Here is a 22,120-nt window from a genome sequence, read left to right on the forward strand (position 1 = left end):
TTATTCTTTCCTTCAATGTGTGCTCTAGCTCCAAACTTTATTAAATAATTATAACCATTCTAGACCCATCTTAACTTTGGATCTATCAAGTGTCGAGAAGGATCAAATTTCTCGAGGTGTAAACCTCTTTTTGAGTGGAAAACTTGAGGAAATGTTTGCAGCTTAGCACTTGACAGATACAAAATAAAGATGGATTGAGGCTAGTTGATATTAAAGCCAAATAATAATAATAATAATAATAATAATAATATTATTATTATTAATTATTATTATTATTAAAGCCAAATATGAAGTAGATGTGCTAAAGATATTTCATTCTCACTCTCAACCATAAATAAAATATTTAGATGTTCATGTATGAAGTTTTTAAATAAAATATTTCAATATTCATGTAAAGTAACATAATTTTATATCAATTATAAAAAGAGATAAAAGTAAGTTTAAAAAAACAAAAACAAAAACCTATATTTTCATTTTTGAATGGGAGGAAGATGTAGTACTTACGTAAATTATCTTAATATTTAAGGTAACTAATTTATTTCAGTATCAACTATATCCAGAGAGAGATAGAGAGAGAGACATTAAAAATAATAATAATGTTGACCATAATAAAATATTTTAATGCTCAAAGAGATGAAAACTTAATTAATTTTTAATAGGAATAATAAATGGGAGAAGTGTAATTTATTCAATTCTTAAAATAACATTAATATGTGAAAATACTAATACTAATAATAATAATAATTCATGTCATAAGTAATATTGAGGTGTATTTAAAAATATATTAATAACAAAAAATATATTTTAATGCATACAATGTGGTCTATAAATAAAATATTTCAATGGGCATGTTAAGTAAAATATTTAATGTTAAGGATGTATATATTATACGAAGTAATTGAAAAAAAATATGGTTAAAATATTTCAAGTCTCACTATTCTACATTTTGGTCCTTCTTCGAGTATAATTTTCAATTTTTTTTCTTTGAAATACAACAAAGATTGGTTGGAATTGCAAGTTTAAGTTATATAGTCTACACAATCCAAAAGGGATTTCAAAGCATTAATTATTTAAGCATTCAAAAATGCAATCTCAACAATGAAAAATACAAATGATCTGTGTGTGTATAGAGAGAAAGAGAAAGATCGATGCTAAAAGAGATCAATTTGCTCAAGATATAATTTTTTCTAGAATTTTACACTCTAAAAAAGTTTGCACTTCAAAAAAAATTGATCTTGACAACACTAAAATATGTCCACACTACCATCATTAACTATGCTTATCTTTTTAAAATCAAAGAATCCACCAACATAATAATAATAATATTTTCAGACATAATCGTTATGAACCCTAAATCTATTAATAACAAAAGAATAATAATTATCCTTTACTTAATATTATCTTTTTAAAATCCAAAAGAAGCCACCAACATAATAATAATATTTTCAGATATAATCATTACTCACCCTAAATCTATTAATAACCGAAGAATTATAACTACCCTTTACTTAATATTATCTTTTTAAAATCCAAAAAACCACCCACATAATATTTCACAGAATCTAAAATTTTAGCCTCAGCACTAAGTAAATTTAACGGCAGCTAAGTACCGCCATCAATATCACGCCCGGTGGGACTCGAACCCACAATCGCCTGATTAGAAGTCAGACGCCTTATCCATTAGGCCACGGGCGCCAGATTTGTTTGGGAATCCTATGCGTTTAATCCTATATCTAATAAACAAAGTACCATATATGACAGTAAAAGTTGAATTCCTTAGAATTTCTGATAGGCTATTCCTCCATATGTATGGAGAGGATATTCTTATTTGCGCTAAAATTAAATTTCTTTAAATAATAGCGTTGTGTTGATGTGTTTAGCATAATGTAGCAGATATGGATATGGAGCGATGAAGGTTTAAGCTGAGGTTAACTTTCAACTATGATAAATTAAGTAGTTAATATCAAGTGTGGTTATAATAATAAGGTGGAGTTTAAAATGTTTTATGTTTTGAATTTTTTTGTGTGGTTGTATAGTTTTTGGTGAAATTATAATTTTTTATTGTATTTTTGAATTTGTAAATAAATTTAATATTTTGAATTTTTTTAAGGTATTAGAGTTATAGATTCAACAACTCAAATATGTAATTTCAACCAATTTTAACTAAATTTTGTGTAAAATTACTATAAAATATGTTAAAAAAACCTAAAACATTTAAACTACTCTTAGATATTCAATTTGACATATTACAATTTAGTTTTCATACAAATTATCTACCATTATACAAACTCTCCATCATTATTGGTTCTCAACATTTTAAGATATCACTTTCTCTACATTTTTAACATATGTTTTGAATTTTTCACACTTTCAAAAAAAAATTATAATTTTCGTAATTAATTGCCAATAAAATAATTAAACATTAAAAACCGCCACATATATAAATCAATATATGTTCAAGTTGTTTACTAAAATAATATATATTAAATACACATCCCACTTCATTAATATATTGTATTATATTGTTTTTCTATATTATAACTTTTAATGAAAATCTAATTATCAATTATCATTGTTCAACGCATCAATCCCATTCGTTATATGATTTAAAGATATTCACAATGATTTTTAACCACCAATGTGCTTTCATGGCCTCCACCAAAGCATGAATTTTCAATTGACTTTAATTTCCCACACCTACAATTTGTTTATAATAATCTATTATTAAAGTCAATTATCCTTGTAAATTTAATTTTGATTTTTATATTAAAATTAATATTGATGAATACTTGAAATTATCAACAAAAATTCATTATTTTTCAACTATTCAAAATAATGTGAAGAGATATCTATTTTTTTAATTTAAAATATGGAAAGAATTATTTTGTATTGATAGAATGGTAAATATTAAATGTTAATTAAGTAGTCTTAAGTGTGATTTTTTGGAAAGTTTTCCAATTTATTTTTCAATATTGGCATGGATTCATTGAAATCACAAATTGACAAGTGAACCCTTCACAATCGAAGTGCCCCAACATTTTTGAGGGTGTTGAATCCATACATGCAATCAAAAAACCAGTTTAAACAACATAAATCAAGATTTGGCCACAATTTTTTTCGTCGAATTCCAACCATAAATCCATCAAAAACGCCAAAAAATTGCACTTAAAAACTACTCCATTGTTAGCATGGCATAATTCCATTATAATAAGGTTATTTGAAGTGTTGAAATTATTTTTACATTACAAATAACAAATTTATCAATTAAAAAATACAATTTTGCAAAGATTACATGTAGAATCTAAGTAATAACAAGCATAAAATTCAAATTCATAAACATTTAGCCATCTTCAATAATAAAAACGATCCTTAATAATCAATACAAAAAAAAATTTCACAATTCCTTAACAAAAATTTATTCCTTCTGTAATAAACACGCCTATCTCTTCTTCTCAAAACATTAATTACCAACCTCATTAATCATCTCACTAACCATCAATAAATTTTTTACATTTCAATCACATACAAAATATCTCCAACCAACCTTGAAGTTATCCAAATTTAAATTATCAAATTACTACCTTAAATACCTTTCTTCCAACTTCTTGTAATACATAATCTATCATTTCCAACTTCTTGTAATACATAATCTATCATGTAATAAGCAAAACCTAAAGCCATCCAAAAAGTGTATTTTAAATTTTCTCATTATGTTTAAGGTTCAAAACCATCTCCCGTTTGCACATGAGTGCATGATGTGACAGTCGGGGCGGTTGGTTTGCACACCCTTCGGCCGCATTCGAATCTTGCAGGAGCTGCGCGATGCTGCAACATATTTGTATCGGTGATGACATATATTTGCTCACTTCGGCCCGTATCTGCTCGCTTTGGCGATATGTGTTGTATGATGCTTCTTCAGCGGGGATACACTTCCCCCTAAAGAAAAGAAAAAAACAAAAAAAACAAAAGAAACCCTCTCCCGCTACATTTTCGTGCATTGATTTCTCTTTTCTCTTTCATTTTTTCCTCTCTAAAAACACACACATACTTCTCATCTTCTTTAATTTTTTTTAATATGTATACTCTTCGTTATTTTACCCTACAAATCTAATAACCTAACATTAATATTACAATTACAACACCAAATTATCTTTCTTTTGTTTGTTTTTTCTTTTTAATTCCGCACAGATCTAATAGCATAACATTAATATTACAATTACAACATCAAATTATTTTAATACAATTACAACATCAAATTATTTTAATTCATTGGTATTACCATTACAACATCAAATTATCTTCCTTTTGTTTGTTTTTTCTTTTTAATTCCACATTTGTCTCTCTATACAACATCAATGATCATTTTTAATTTTACATTGGTCTCCCTTCTCGTAAGGGAGAATTGTTAATTTTTCCAAACTTAACCACTTTTACATGTTATTCATTCAATGACATTATGGTAGCTCTCAATACGATATTGACAAAAATAACCATAAATAGAAAATTCAAGGGAAAATAGGGGTTGTTACAACAAAACAAGTTATTATATAACCATTGGTGAAGATGTTAGTTAAGGCGTTACAAAAAAATCTATAATTGTTCAACTAGCGATAAGCATCTCTATTATTCATCTACATGGTGAAGCTACCAAACTCGAGAGGCATTTACCTTTTTATTTTTATTCTATTTTTAATGGTAGAAAAATGTATAAATTATATATATATATATATATATATATATAACTATAATGATATATAAAAATATATATTATTAATATAATGATATAAAAATAATTGATAAATATCAATTTATATAAATATAACAAATAAAATAATATGTGTTATATTATTAAAATTTAGAAAAATAAAAAGCACAAATTTTAATTAAATTATAATTTTATTTTAATTTATTATTATTATTAATTATAAAATAAATTTTTTTTTTCCGTGGAAAATAGAGTTCGTAATTTCTATTAAGAAGTTGTTAATAGTTATTACATGTTGTAGATGCCGAGGCATATGCTGTAGGGTGGCAAGAGCCACGTTACAAAGTAGAAACTGGATATAGAAATCCAAAAGTGTCTAGGTAATTACATGAGCTGTATTCACCAGTACATAGTCCCCAAAATTTCAAAAATAAAGTAATGTCCCAAGGCCATATAGGAAATAACATCTATATGTCCATACATTAAATAACCGAATATACAGATTCTGCTATACAAAAAGAAGCTCCCAAGTAGCCGCTATAAGAGAACTAGTGAGGGGGAGAACCCCCTATCCGAAGGCCGTCGATGTAGGGACGATGATAGAACCTGTGTATCCCAGCTGGTGAATGTTCGTCAATCTGCCAGTCACCTATAGGGCGATCCGCCGCCTCTTTCGAAAGCTGGTCAGCAATCGCATTTCTTTCCCTGTAGATATGAGAAACAGTGATCTGGTCAAAATGTGTTTTTAGAAAAACAATTTCTTCCAAGATATGTTCCAAAGAATATGCATGACAGATAGTTTTATTGTTTATCCAATCAATCACAATCTTTGAGTCCCCAAAAATTTGAATTTGTCTGCAATGTTTAGTGAGGGCAAAATAGAGAAGGTGTCTCAAAGTGATAAGCTCCGCAAAATTATTCGATCCCGACCCCAGTCCCAGTCTCAGGTGAAAATAATGTGTCTCAGTTAGATAAAAAACAATCCCTCCACCGCATCCTTGTGGCGGAGCTGCCCCGTCAAAATATGCCCAAGGCATATCCTTATTAATATTTTCAGGCTGAATAAGTCTAGGTCGGATGGGTGTGCTCTCAAAGGGAATTTCATTATAAGCGGCACAGATGGATGCCGAGAGGAGCTGATTGTTGACTCTACGGTTCTCAAATATATAGACATTCCTGCTCTGCCAAATGAAACTTGAAATCACAGCTGGGAGATTTTGAGCCTTTTCTGTGGCATACGCAGCCCACCAATTTGCCCAAGCAGACGGTATGTCCTCGCCCTGCCAAATCATTCTGATATTCAGAACCTGTGTGACCTGTTGCCATATTCCTTTAGTTGTCTCACAGTGTAGGAAGAGATGGTTCGAGGATTCTTCATTAGATTGGCAAAGTACGCACCAGGATGGTCCTGCAATGGCCCGCTTCTTGAGGGCATCCCCTGTAGGCAATTTGTTTGCAATTATGTTCCACAGGAGAAGCCTGTTCCTGGGCTGCGCCTGTAGCATCCACACGATTTTCCACCAGCCAAGCAAATTAGCAGGTTTTCTGGCTTCCATAAGCCTGATATATCCCAGCTTGGGTGAGTATATCCCAGATTTAGCAGGGGCCCATATAAGCTGATCATCCTCATCCCGAAGTTTGATGTGAGTTTCAATTAGTGCACGAATATATCCATTCCACTGTTCTGACCATGCCTCCGGGATCAGACCATGCCCGTCATTAATCCAAGCTTGGGAAAAAATAGTGGAGCGCTCCCGATCTCCGATCTGAGCTAAGAATTTGATGCCTCTGTGATTTAGGTGTTGAATCAGTTCTCTGGGCAATATGTGTGCATTCCCCGAACCAGGCCAAGGGTCGAGTCCAATACGAACCTGGGCCCCATTTCCCACCCTCCAGAGTAGATTATCTCTAATAAGGGGCATCGCCTTGAGAGTGGCACGCCAGATCGCTGAAATACCCTGTTGATTCCAAGAAGGTCTGCGTAGCCACTCCGTGAAGCAGGAAGGCCAAAAGTATTTGTGGTGAATAACCTTAGCCCATAGACTGTCCATCTTGGTGAGGGACCAGCCCTGTTTGGCCGTGAGGGCAAGTGCAAATTCCTGTAGGGACTTTAATCCCCAACCACCCCATTGCTTTGGCAGTGCAACAGTGGTCCATTTGGTCCAGGCAAATACCCTTCCTTTTTTGTTTCCATTCCAAAGAAAGCGGGTGCAAATTTGTTGAATCCTGTTCATAATGCCTTTAGGGATCCAGGTCAGAGACATCCAATAAACAGGGGTGGCCTCAAGGACTGTCTTGATCAGTAGGAGTCTGCCAGCTTTAGACAATAGACGGTGTTGCCAACCCATTATCCTTCTTTCAATTTTGTTAATAAGCCATAACCAGTGAGTATTTTTATACCCATCCGGCTTCAATCTAAATCCCAGATATTTAAAGCCATCTATCATCTGGCATTCTAAGAATGGGAAGAATTGGCCAGCAAGTAGGGCTTCCTGCTGTGAGCAGTTCATCATGGACCTGGTGGACTTCTGTTCGTTTATTTCCATGCCCGTGGCTTTACAAAAGAGGAGTAGGATGTCATTGAGGGCAGTGCTGTCCCTGATACTGCCATTCAGGAAAATTAATATGTCATCCACAAACAATAGGTGGGTAAGAACAAACTGCTCCGTGATTTTGAGGCCACTTATGTCTCCTGTCCTTCTAGCTTCCGCAATGAGCCTGCTCAAACCTTCCATTACAATGAGGAAAAGTAATGGGGATAGCGGACATCCTTGCCTGATCCCCCTGGAGATATGAAAGCGTTCCGAGGCCGCACCATTGATAAGTATAGCAAAGGATACCGAAGTAACACAGCCCATGATCCAATTAATGAGGATATGAGGGAAACCTAAGTGAGTAAGTATCATCTTCAAATATAGCCAATTAACTTTATCAAAGGCCTTGGCAAGGTCAATTTTTAATGAGATGCCTTTCAGGTTCTTTTGCTTGATAGAGTGTAAGGCTTCTTGGGCGGTGCCAATAGCCTCATGAATATGTCGGTTCCTGAGGAAGGCAAATTGCTCAGCAGATATATGAGAGGATAGGATTGGCTTTATGCGGTTGGCGATGATTTTGGCTATAATTTTATAGAGACAGTTGCAGAGGGAAATAGGCCGGAAGTCATTGAAGGATGAAGGCTCGTCAGATTTGGGGATCAAGGCTATGAAGGTCTGGTTCATGGGTGGGTGAATATGACCCGAGATCCTGCTTTCCTCCACCACTGCCAAAAGGTCGACCTTCATCATCTCATAGAATGCCAGGTAGAATTCCACAGGCCATCCGTCTGGTCCTGGGCTCTTGTCCTTTTTAAACCACTTAAGCGTGCTTTCAAGCTCTTGTTCGCTGACCGGTTGGCATAGATCCTCAGTGTCCTCCTGTGACACAAACCTTGGAAAATTGCCAGCGAGTCTGATGATCTCTGGGAGGTTTACTGAATTTGGGGCCGTATAGAGACCTTTGAAGTGAGCGATCCCCAGTCTGGCCAATTGTTGATGGGTGGTTGCCCAACCATCAGGCTCCATAGGAAGCTGCCATATAGTGTTGGCTGCCTTCCTGCCATTGGCAATATTATGAAAAAATTTGGTATTGTTGTCCCCTGCTTTAAGCCAAATGGCGCGACTCTTTAGACGCCAGAGTTCTTCTCTTTCCTTAAGGATCTTCGATTTTTCCTCAATCAGATGACAGAGTTCAGCTTTTGTTTCATCCGATTGATAACCTATTCCCCTTTCGTCAGTTAATTGGCCAATTCTATCTTCCTTATCCTTCAGGTTCTGTTCCTCTCTGCTTCGCTTCAGTCGAGCCCAGGTTTCAGACAATTTGTAGAGCTTTTTAAGCCTGTCACAGAAATCCGAAGCTTTCCTCCCTTCCCTCAACTGTGGCTGAGTGGTCCAGAAATCCGTGACCAGCATGTTGTAATCTGGGTCTTGTAGATGGCCAGCAAAGAATTTGTAGGGGGAGCGCGGTTTTGGTATGTTGCCACTAATTTGTAGAAGGATGGGGTGATGGTCGGACAAGCCCCCGATGCTGACCCACTGTCTGTATAATGGGAATTTCTGTATCAGCGTCTCATGCATCATGTACCTGTCCAGCCTCCTTCCTAAAGCTGCCTCTCCAGTACGCTGGTTGTGCCAAGTAGGTAGTTTTTTATTCATGGGTATGTCCACTAGCTGCTGGCCTTCGAGTAGCATAGACATTTGTTCCGCGATAGGATCCCCTTGAGATGATGACCCCCAAGTCTCCCCAGCACCCAAAGAGAAATTAAAATCACCCCCAATAATAGTGTTCTGTGTAATATGTCCTTCTGAGAGAAAGTTTTGCCAAAAATCAAGCCTGTTCTGATTGGGTCCATAGATGTTGAGAATTCTGATGGGTATGCCCAATTCACCCATAGTGATGTCCATGCCAAGGAATCCTCTTCCTCCCCAAACCGAGAGAGGTCTGTGTAATCTAGGATTGATACCAATGAGTAGGCCACCAGATCTACCACAGGCGTCCACCCCATGCAGGAGCCATCCAGGGAGGAAGGAGAGAAGACATCGGACTGCTAGTTCAGAGGAGCATAGGGTTTCTTGTAGAAAAATAATATCACATCTAGATTCAAGTATCAGTCTCTTGAGAGCCAAACGTTTTTTAGGGCTGGCGAGACCCCGACAGTTAAAGGAGAGGCAAATCATGGGGTCACCCTGTTCTGGGGCTCATTCGCTCTAAGTGCCCTCTCAATAGTTATCTGTCGACCCGATGCCACATCTGCCACCGCAGATAATTTCGCAGAAGAAATTTGGGATGGCCGGCCTCTCTTATGTTTACGATGCCGACCTGGGGAGGAGCCCAGCCCAAGTATTTTAGGCCGAGTTCTGGATCTCAAAAGATAATGGTGCCCACCAGATGCCATCAAGGAGGTAGGGGAAACCGGATCTCCACTCTCCGGGAAAAAGGAAGGGGGGGTAGTGGAGATAGTGGGGAGGGGGGGATCGATGGGACAATGGATGGAGGGTAAGGATACACTTTCAGAAAGGGAGGTTCTGAATGCAGAGTGCATATTGGATTGCAAATCATTCAAATTAGAAGGATGACAAAAAGGAGAGGAGTTAGCACCTGAATGTGAAGATGCCGGCTCCATCGGCTTTGCTGCGGCTTCAGCTGTCTTGGATCTGGTACGCGGCGGCTCAGTTGAAGGCACAGCAAATTTCCTGGATGTTCTCTTTTTCCCACCTTCACCCGGCCCCTTTGTTGGCGGATCCTGTTGCCTCGGGTCATTCTCCATTGCATTGACATCTACCTTTGGATTGACAGAAGGTTGATTCCTGGGACCATGCGAACTCTCCTTACCCCCCCCTGTAATCAATGGGCAGTCCTTATAGAGATGTCCAGTCTTGTGGCATCTGTGGCATCGAAAGGGTACTCCTTCATAGTCCAGTAACTGCTTCCTGGTGACATGGTTATGATAGATTTCGATAACCTCCTCCAGACCCGGCCTAGTATCCATGTGAACCAAAATTCGAGCCATGGAGCGCTTACCCGACTTCTCATATGTGCGGTCATGCTCCAGGTAGGTGCCTAGGGTGTCGCCGATCCTTTTAAATACATAGGGGCTCCAAAATTGCCAAGGCAAGCCTGGTAAGCGCACCCAGACAGGGCCAGCTCCAAGTTGTTCGCGTTCAGGATCAAATAAGGGGTCCCAGCGTTTCAGAAGTACAGGCATAAGCTCAATGTGCCAATATTTGCCCAGAATCCATTCGGCGAATTGTTGGTGGCAGAAATGGAGAGCGAACCATCCTTTTGAAAGAACCATCACCTCCGGTAATTCTTTGAGCAGCGGTCCCCATATCTCCTCCACCCACGACTTAAGCCTCTCCGCCGTGTAATTACGTCCACGAACACGGCCAACAAGAACCTTTCGCGCAGCATCCATAATGTCCGGCAGCGGAGCTTCAGGTCCCAAGTTTACCTTAAAACCAGAATTATTAGCTTTAAGGCATCTTCCTTTTGTAAACTTCTCCGAGCGTTTTCCCGCAAGTGTCTCTCGGAGTAACCTGCGACATGGGTCCGAGGAACTTTGTTGAGCTGAGTGAACCGACTGTGCAGGGGTAGGCGTAGTAAAGCATCCAGAGCGTATAGGGGATCGAGGGGCCGAGGTACCAATACCCAGTGGGTTCGGGCCGGAAGAAGGGGGGGGCAAACGCTGATTCAGCGGCATAAAAGAGACCGAGAGGGAGTGGGAGCTAGATGGAGGGGGAGGGGTCGGGGGAGTAGGGAGGGGAGGTCGGATGGGTTGATGGAGAGGAGCATCCAGAGATGGCGAAGCGAGGAAGCTTGGACCCAAAAGCTGAAGAGTCGCCGGAGAGAGAGGAGGGCAGTCAAGAGCGACGTCCAGAGGGGGATATTCTGATTCCTTGTCTTTCCCAGTTGGCAGCTGTTGCTGAGGCCGTGAAGAAGTGCCAGCCGTTACCCCAAGAGCCACGCTACGCGGGATCATCAACGGTCTGGTGGAATGAGCCCAAATTTCTTGGTTGGGCATGGGGTCCTCCCCATAGTCTAACAAGTCCTCTTCGAGCATATTGACTGTCGGTGGGAGCATAGAAGAACTCGTGATCGGGACCGACGGATGCGGAAAACGGAAACCGGCAGAGGATGGTTCGATACCGGGTCGGCAGCAACAGAATGGATGGCGACCGCAGGTGAAAACGAGGAGGGAGGGAACCCCAGGGGAGAAAGTAGATAACCCCAAACCGTAGCCGCGAACCCCGAGCGAAACGAGAGTGAAAAATGTCTGACGGTCGGCCCTGCCCTATGGCAGTGGCCCCATCTGTGATACCAAGGAGGGCCCAAGTGTCAGTTACAGTGTCGTCTAGCGCGCCAGCAGAACGGGGACTGCAGGTCCCGAGCTAGGGTTCCGCCATCGCCGTTGCAGAGCCATTGCAAAATCTTTACTTGATCATTAATTATAAAATAATTAATATGTAAATTAGGCATATATATATTTAAAAAAAAAATGAAACATGATTTTTAACCATGAAGATTTACACCCAAATTATTATGGAGGGATTTAATCTGTAACATAATTTGTTACAATGTCATGGGCCGATAGTGTGACTTATCAATACCGCATGTCTAAAAAAATCATAATTCACTTAATATGAAAATTGTTCATGTCACATTTTTTTAATTAATTAATTTAATTAGTAAGACAAAAATAACATAACTACTATGGAGATAAATCTCAACCTTTGATTCGTGTACACTGTTATGAATATTTTAAAATATTTTGGTGGAGGTTAAATTCCTATCATATATCTAATAAGCATTGATTATTGATTATTGAATTATTGATTATTGATCATATATATAATAAGCATTGATTATTGTCAGGCTAGAAGAGTAACTCCATGAATTAACTTGTTTATTGCATTAGTCATATCATGAATTTATACATGAGTGGAGAGACTCTTGGGATTCTAATTTCAAGGTCTCTAGGTTTTCTCAAATGCATAACTCACAATATTTACAATAATCCTAATCCTTTCAGATTAGGTGTCAACATTCCCCTCCTTAATCTGAAGAAATGTTGGTGAGTCCAAGCATCATTCTAAATCTTTCAAACTTTTCCTTTTCAAGCGCTTTGGTGAAGATGTGTGCAATTTGCTCATTTTTGGAACAATGTCGTAGGTGGACTGTCTTGACCCCAACATGATGTCGAATCAAATGATATTTTGTATTTATGTGCTTAGTTCAATCATGGAACTTTGGGTTCTTGGCCAACTTTATTGCAGAAGTGTTATCAATCAAAAGAGGAGTTGAATGCACTTGTTTCTCCTGCAAATCCTCCAGAATTTTCTTGAGCCACATAATTTCCTTCTTTGCTTCAGTTACTGCCACATATTCTGACTTAGTTGTGGAATATGTTGGAATTGATTCTTTGTGTGACCTCCAAGAGACAACTCCTGATCCAAGACTCATAACATAACCTGAAGTAGATACTCCAGTTTCTTTATCTCCATCGAAATATGAATTAGAGTATCCAATCAAGCTGAAGTCACCCACCTGTGTATACTTGAGTCCAAAGTCTTGAGTTCCCTTCAAGTACTTTAGAACTCTTTTTGTAGCAAACCAATGACCCTCACAAGGATTTTTCATAAACCTGGAGAGGATTCCAACAACAAATAAAATGTATGGTCTAGTAGTAGTCAGGTAGTTGATACTTCCAACGAGTTGTCTATACTTCGTTACATCCTCAAATTCTTTGCCTTCAGTGGATGTGAACTTTAAGTTCTGTTCCATTGGAGTAGTCAAAAGATTTCACTCAACCATGCCAAACCTATTCAACAAATCTCCAATGTACTTCTTTTAGAGAGAAATGTAAACTTTAGATATTGAGTTACTTCAATACCAAGATAGTAGTGAACATAGCCCAAATCTATGATTTCGAAACCTTTCCTCAGTTCTTTCTTTATGGATGCAATATAACTCTCATTGTTCCCTGTCACCAGAAGATCATCTACATAGACCACAAGATATACAACTCTTTTGCCAACTTTCTTGACAAACAAAGTTGCATCATCAAGATCATAATGTTTGAAATTGAGTTTCAGAAGATGCTCAGTTAACTTCTCATACCAGGCTCGTGATGCTTGCTTGAGGTCATACAAGGATTTTACAAGCTTGCATACTTTGTGTTCTTGAACCTTCACAACAAATCCTTTTGGTTGTGACATTAAAACATTCTCTTTTAGATCTCCATTCAAGAAAGTGTCTTTTACATCCATTCGATGGATCTTCCAACCATTCTGAGCTGCTGAGGAAAAGAGTGTCCAGATGGTAGCCCATTTTGTTGTGGGGGAAAAAGTCTTCTCATAGTCGACCCCTTCCTTCTGTGCAAATCCTTTTTCCACATGCCTGGCTTTGTGCTTGTCAAGTGAGGCATCTGCTTTATACTTTTTCTTGAAGACCCACTTGCAGCCAATTGGTTTGGTTCCCAATGGAGGATCAAACAGCTTCCAGGTGCCATTCTTTATCAAAGCATCATATTCTTTCTGCATTGCTTCTTTCCATTCATCATGAGAAGTAGTTTATTTGAAGGAAGTTGGTTTGAAATATGTGGACAAATTCATCTCACAATAATAAGAAACATCGATATCAACAGGTGAATCAGAATCGTCTACATCACCTCCACTCTATCGGGTTGAGCTTATTGTTCTTGCCTTTCCAACCTCATGAGGGCGAACACTTTCAAGTGTCTTTGTCAGCCATTATGGAGGACCTTTCTGAGATGGCCCAGGCTTCTCAGTTGACTAAGATGGGGCTGAATCAAGATTTATTCTCCCAATTCTATCAATCTCATCACTCAAAGTGTCATCAGTGGCTGGAGCTTCATGCGGGGGAGAGAGTAATTAAGAAGAAGATTCCACGGATTGATCTAGTATGGGAACCCCCCCTTCAAGATGTGGACTCTCATTATTAGATTCTTGAAAAGACTTTGCATGTTCGAATCTATCCAGGCGATCAAGTTTCCGCTCAACACCATTATCCATCTTGGATGATTCAAGAAAGATCACATCTCTAGATATTATAAACTTCTTATTCACTTCATCATAGAGATGGCATGCTTTGGAGGTATTTGAGTAACCCAATAAGATACATTTGTGATTCCTTCCACCAATTTTGTTTCTATGTTCCTTGGGTATCAAGGCATAACAGGTGGAACCAAAACCCTAAGATGCCTCACCAAAGGAATGTGGCCATACCACATTTCATAGGGAGTCTTGTTTTTTATGGCATTAGATGGACACCTATTATTTATATACACAACACATAGAAATACATCAATTTAACATTCTTGAAAACATCATGGAACATACCATATTTAAGATTGTCATGTTCATTCTTTCAGCTACTCCATTATGTTGGGGATTATAGGAAACGATTGTTTGATGTTTTATCTCATGCTAGAGAAGGTAGTTTTGAAATTCATTTGAAGTGTATTATTTTCCATTATCAGTGCGAATAGAGACAATATGAGATTGTACATCATTTTCAATCCATGCATGAAAGTTCTTGAATCTTTCAAAAGCTTCAAATTTGTTCTTCAATAAATAAACCCAACACATTTTGGTGTAGTCATTAATAAATGTCATCATATATTTATTACCATTTGTAGAAGGAACATGCATTGGGCCACATAAATCAGAATGAATGAGTTCAAGTTTTCTATGTATTATGGAATGAGAATCATGAAAAGACTGTATGTTGTGCTTTCCCAAGATACAAGCATCACATTGCTTAAGTTTCATAGGAATAGTAGGCAAACTAGTAACACCATTTTTCTTCAACAAACAGAGGTTGTCATAGTTCAAGTGTCCAAATCTATCATGCCATAAAAGAATTGATGGAAATGTACCTTCATCATAATGAGAATTGTATGAAAAGTTATGTGCATGAGCAGAGGTTCCTTGCAGCTTCAAAAGTCTTTCTTCTTCTATCCCTGTCATGACAAGTGAGTGATTTGATGCTTTTCTGACATCGGTCTTGCCATCAAATATGTGAATGGAGTTTCCTTGTTGGCGGATGTGGACCAAATACAACAAGTTTCTCCTCAGCTCTGGGAGGTATAAAACATCATGTAGAAGAAAGTCTGGAAGTCCAGGCAGTTTGATCTTGATGGTGCTAAGCCTAGATGGCTTGAGTTTTGACTTGTCTACAAAGTATACTACTCCATTAACATTGTTAGTGAATTCCTCAAAGAAATATCTTCTGAAAGTCATGTGGCAAGTTTATCCTGAATCAAGAAAACAATTATTTTTCCATGAAGCAACTGAAGCATTGAATACGTCTTCAGTTACTCCAATGTCGCAATGTGCCACAATGTAATGAGCAGATTCATGTGCTTTACCTTTCCCTTTGTGAGTTGTTTTACCTTTTCCTTCATTTATTTCTTGCTCAATTTTGTCCCAAGGCAGCTTACATGTGGATACATCATGTCCATCTCTATTGCATCCTATGCAATGAAGATCAGACCTTTCTCCTTGGAAATGCCTACCCTCCTGCCTCTAAAATTCTTCCTTCCTCTTCCTCTTCGACCACCTCTTCCTATAGAAGAATCTTGTCCCTGATTCTTTTCTTTTTTTGCAAGGTAAACAACGTCTTCATTAGACTGAGGAGTTTTCTTCTTCCCAAAAGCCTTCTCTCTCTCAACAAACTTCTCTCAAAGGAGTCAAAGGTAATCTCCTTAATATTTCCACTTGCTTGCAATGACTCAAGATAATGTGCATAGGTGGGATATAGTGCCTTTACATAAACTATGATAGGAATATCTATTTCAACACCAATGGCTTTCATGTCATGCATAATTGACCATAATTCTAATGCTAAGGAAAGAGGGTCATCATTTTTCAACTCAAGATTGAACAACTTTATCAACAATTGAACAACTTCAAGTTCAAAGTGTGAATCATACAATTCCTTCAACTTCTTTAAGGCTTTAAAGGCATTTGAAATTGGATAAATATGTCGACTCACCTCTTCGTATATTGATGTTGCAATCAAGGCATAGCCTTGTTGTTATTGTTTTCTCAAATTGCAAGCTCCTTATCTGAATTTGGTTTTTCAAGTGCATTGTCTCCTTCTCCTTCACAAATTCCTTTCCAAAGCTCATTGAAAAAGAGAGTGTGTTTTATCTTATGAGATCACTCGTGATAGTTCTCTTTACTAGAAAAAACTACTCCCACAATAGAAATGAGTAAATGCATCATCATAAAATTTTAACTCGACCCAAAATACTTATAATGAAATTGATATATCTCTGCAATTAATTAATTTGCATATAATAGTGTCTTTTTGTATACTATCATATAATACCATACCATTCACACCTCCTTTAACATACCACTCACAACTCTAAAAAACACTTACCCTCCTTTAGTATACCACTCACACCACGATATAATGTATTATACACATGTGATACTCATTAACTCCGCTAATACATTTACGGTCTTAAAAAAAGAAGACAAAGCATTTATGCATTATATAACTTCATACCATGTATACCACCCAAATATATTATATACCATACGTTTCCATCACATTTCATCACACTTTTCAAGAGCATAACATTTCAAAACATCATCCAATTCTTACATGCCATATGCACTCTCATAATTTAATACCATATGTCTTTTAGAAGCCTCAGCGACCACATAATTGGTTCTTTTAAAAACTCAACAAACTTATTGTCCCAACGCATTCGTTTTCAAGTTGACGGGGTATTAATTAATCACTCAAATCCTGTGCTGTCGGGGCAGGGATAACGCATTCGTTTTCAAGTTGACTGGGGTATTAATCAATTAGTCAAATCCATCAAATTTCTTTTATTTTGACAAAGTATATTTTTGAGAATATTTTTTGTATTTTTAGAAATAATTTAATTTATTGTTATCTATAATTTAATTGGCTATTCATTTGTTGATATTATTGCCAAATGCATTGTTTGGCCAATCATGTAGAGGAATACGATATGTGTAATATTTTGAATATAGATTAAAGTATTTTTGCTTTACAAATTTAATTTTAAATATAAAAATATTTTTGTTTTTACAAGAAAGAAGAAAATATATTTACTCAAAATCATATTTGAAGCATTTTAGTGAGTCAAAATCTTAATTGAAGTTTTTAAAAAAATTTAGTGATGTGTCCAAAGTGCAAGTAACTTTTTCTTTTATTTGTCAATGATTTGGTCAAAAACCCAATATTTTTACACTAACTCATAAATTGTTTGGACTAATATTTAAACTATTTTTAAAAAACTTATAATATTTTATATTATTTATTTTACTCTTATACATTTAATACTTAATCAAGATTACACTTTGAATGAAAAAATATTCAAACAAATAAAATAAAATATATTACTTTTAGAACATATTTTTAACTATTTGTATTGTTTTTTAGAAGTGTTGCAACTTACATCATGACCATAGAAAAGAAATCATTTTGTTATTTAAATATTCATGACATAAAATTAAATTAGTTATCACCATTCAACATCAATAGCCTAGTGTTATTGTTCTAAAAGTTCCTCTTCATCCATGCATAATCTTCCATTCACATCCATGGATGGGTTTTGTTGAAAAACGTAGAGATTTTTCATACAAATATATACATATAATAGATTAAAATGAACAAATATGGCATTAAAGTTTATAAAAAAAACCAGACAAATAGAATTCTTATTATCTCTGTCTAGTCAACAATAATGCAATTATGAACTATCTTGCTATAGAGCTTGCAAAAATACATGAACACCACCATACAAAATGTTGTAAAAAGAGAAAAGGCTCACATTGTATCTTTCCCAGTGCCACCAATGAAAAGCACTAACGCTCTTGAACCAATTGGCTCAATAGATCACATATTAAAAGAAAATGATAAATTGTTATATAACATCTTGTAAAAGAAGCAATATGACAACCACAATACTTTTGACCAATTTTTGGATGAATTACATTTAACCAAAATTAATTACATCATAGCAATACAAAATAAATTAGTAGCTAAATTAAACTAAGCAGCAAGGAACACTAGCTATGCGGCCTTGTTCAATAACACAACACATAAAAGGCATCTATTCAATGCAACTCAATGTAGCCCTTAAAAAATTTCAAGCAACATACCATACGATTCAACAAGAATTTTGACCATCGTTCGACGAAAGTCTCGTTCTGGAGTTTCAACTAGCCTCAATGTAGCAAAAATTTAATGCACAGTGAAGAAGTGACCATAGCATTCATCATTGCTCACTTTCACTGCTGCAACAACTTCACAACAGGCATAGACGACACTTCAAATTCATAACCAATGATAGGCAACATTCAAAACTAAATGCACAGGGAATTAATCGCTCCAACAACACAATGTAGAGAATAATAAACGCTTTAAGAGTCAATGCAGAGGGACAAAGCATTCATTGAACAAAGAACATAGCAGGGAATCTAGCCGTGGATATGAGTTACATGAGCAAAGAAACTAATTTTGGGAGCGGACTCTGATACCGCATCAAGTTAGGAGGGTACCTTCACAAATTAACTTGTTTATTGCATTAGCCATATCATGAATTTATACATGAGTTGAGAGACTCTTGGGATTCCAATTCCAAGATCTCTTGGTTTTCTCAAATGCATAACTAACAATATTTACAATAATCCCAATCCTTTCAGATTAGGTGTTAACAATTATTAATTATTGAAAACCTAAATTCAAAATAAAAATATTTATTGGCATAATAAGAATAAACCAACCTAGATCCATTTTAAATTTGGCCCTACCAAGCACCAAGAGGGATCAAATCTCTTGAGATGCAAACCTATTTTAGAGTGAAAAGAGATTTGATCCCTCTCTGCGCTTGGTAGATCCAGAGTTAAGATATATTTGAGCTAGTTTAATTTCCTCATTTAAATAAGGTATATTCCATATGCATAATCTAACTTAGAGACAAAATGGTTTTTTCAAAGCATTTTTCTAGTTAACTTCAATTAAAATTCATGAGATATTTTTAAAAACTTGAGTTTAAGTTGTTTAGTTTATAGAATTTCAATGCCCCTACAGTTTTTAGGGTTTTGAATGCATTTAAGCATTCAAAAATGTATTTTAAATAACAAAAAATTACAATAATGTTTGAGATTGTATTGACGGATTCCGATGAAAAGATCATTTCATTTATAAGTTAGACTACGCATATTCCACATAAATACCATAAATCATTTTTGTGTTTATTATTATTTTATTTTTATAGAATTATTTTTATTTTATTTTAATTTAATCAAAATGTTAAACAAAATATTAAATAAAAAACCCATAAAAATACAACTAAATTTTAAATAAAAATAAAAAACACAAATATAGTTTGAGAATGGTTGACTCGAAAAAAATATATGAAAAGTAAAATTTAATTATATATTATAATACAAAGAAAAAAATACACTCGAGAAATTATCAACTTGAAAACATAGTATACTATATATATATAATTTAAAAAACTACTTGTCCTTTTAAAATGTTCATACAAGCAAAATATTTTGGTTCAAAAGGCTTGGCTCCGTAACAAATTGCAAAACGAAAAACAAATAAAATTTAAAAAGCATGGGGAAGATTGATAAATAGGGCAGGATTTCTAAGATATATATTGATAAATAGGGCAGGATTTCTAAGATATATATTTGTTAAACAACTCACTACAATGCAACTAAATAAAAGTATGCAAAAGTGACTTAAACTTTTAAGTTTTGTAGTTAAAATATTTGGATGAGTTTAAGGGTTGCATTTTTTTATTTAATTAATTGCTTAAAAGTATGTAAAAGTGACTTAAACTTTTAAGTTGTGAAGTTAAAATATTTGGAGGAGTTTAAGGGTTGATTTTTTTAATTAATTGTTTATATTATTTTTATGTAGGAATTTGATTTTATTATGGATGAGTATTTCGTTAAAGTCAATGAGATTTCTAGAAAGTTTTATAAAATTATTAAAAGGGATTGGATTTTTTTAATTTAAGCTATTTTATGAATATAGGATTAGTTTAATAAATTAGAGATTTATTTTTTATGGACACATAATTCATTATTTTAAAAGATTTGTTAAGAGATTTAAAGGTTGAACCTAGCAAAACTATTATATTGTATATACATGCAATGTGAGTTCATATTGTATATACATGTGAGTTTTAAAATAGATAAAGGAGAGTGTGTAGGATGAGAGAGAGTGTATGAGAGGGAAAAAGGTCGAGGAGACCAAAAGGGGTGATAGGACAATAACACTACAATTTTGTAGGCATTCATCCTATGTTTCAATGAATGAATAAATGACATAATTTGGTTGTATTGCTTGGTTGAAGAGAAATTTGGTATGTGAATTCCAATAAGTAATAGAATTGTGTTATGTGTGATTGTTGGGTTTGTATTTGTCTATTGAATAATAACTCTGCATCAAGGATTGAGGCCCATCGAGATTCTCTCATACCCAACAAAACTGTGTAGTGAAAGGACGGGCCAGTCAAGGTTCCGACTCTGGAGTCCAATATTTGCTTTTATTTTCCTATTAGATAACCATCTATCGCGCAATTCCAAATTTAGGGTTTCACACAGATCCATCTGCCTAGTGGCAAAGTTATTTGTTAATGGTTTCCAACATGAGAGTTCTTGTATATTAGAGAAAACTGCATAACTCATAAATTCATGTTTTTCCCAAGTTCTGGTGGGGTATTGTTTACTGACAGAGGGTTGTATCAAATATATTATTGACATTTTCCACCACTCTACTAGAGCTTGATCTTTCAATAGCGGGATTTTAGTGCAGGGTGTTGCCTTGGCCTTGGAGTTTCGATGGTTGTTTCCTTTGCATTGCATTTCAGGTGAAATTATGATATGTTGGTGTCTGCCACTATTAACTGATAGGAACTCTTGACAAAATATTTTTTGATAGGTAATGTTTCATTGATCAGACCGATATCATATATTAGAGAACTGCTATATTGGAGGTTTTTTGAAGTTTTGTTAAATGTCGATTACCCTATATACGTTGATCGCCATTATTTTGAGAGAGTTGATATTCCAGTGTTGTTAAGTGATGTAAGGCTATCTAGTGGTGTTAGTTAATGGGGAATTATGTTAGGCAAATATAAAAATGGTTATGCGTCAAAATCCTACTCACCGATATGTTGATATGATAAGCACTTGGGCACAATTGATAGGAACTCTTGACAAAATATTTTTTGATAGGTAATGTTTCATAGATCAGACCGATATCATATATTAGAGAACTGCTATATTGGAGGTTTTTTGAAGTTTTGTTAAATTTTGATTACCCTATATACGTTGATCGCCATTATCTTGAGAGAGTTGATATTCTAGTGTTGTTAAGTGATGTAAGGCTATCTAGTGGTGTTAGTTAATGGGGAATTATATTAGGCAGATATAAAAATGGTTATGCGTCAAAATCCTACTCACCGATATGTTGATATGATAAGCACTTGGGCACCATACTTGGTTCTAGGGACTTGTTTGGTGTAGCACTTGGTGCTAAGGTATTAAGATTCCTTGGTGTTTTTGCATGGTTGTAGGGTTAAGTAAAGAGCGGGTAGCGAGCTCAATCCAATATGATTGGTGCTTAACACTAATTTTATAGAACTTGGTAATATAAAGTGGGTTATAAGGTTGGGCTAGTAGTCAAGCACTTGAACACTATTAAAGCACGAATTAGCTCATGATAAGTTGGTAATAAAAGAAAATACGCTTCAACAAAAACTAGGTATTCAAAGAAGAATGATCTTTGGGAGATAATTAAGATTTTGAAAGAGAGAACACAAATATAAGTAAATTTTAGAAGGAAGAATAT

The 22,120-nt window shown here is 35.7% G+C and overlaps 1 non-coding gene across 1 annotated transcript; it reads right to left on the bottom strand.

Annotated features, from left to right (window-relative positions):
* Positions 1–1,622: 1,622 nt before the first annotated feature.
* On the bottom strand, positions 1,623–1,695 carry TRNAR-UCU (transfer RNA arginine (anticodon UCU)). The gene has a single exon. It is a non-coding gene; the product is annotated as a tRNA-Arg (tRNA).
* Positions 1,696–22,120: the final 20,425 nt, after the last annotated feature.

The sequence above is a fragment of the Pinus tabuliformis genome, chromosome 6, assembly GCF_031772625.1.
Source record: "Pinus tabuliformis cultivar Carrire ecotype Pingquan chromosome 6, CPIR1, whole genome shotgun sequence".
NCBI classification, from domain to species: Eukaryota; Viridiplantae; Streptophyta; class Pinopsida; order Pinales; family Pinaceae; genus Pinus; species Pinus tabuliformis.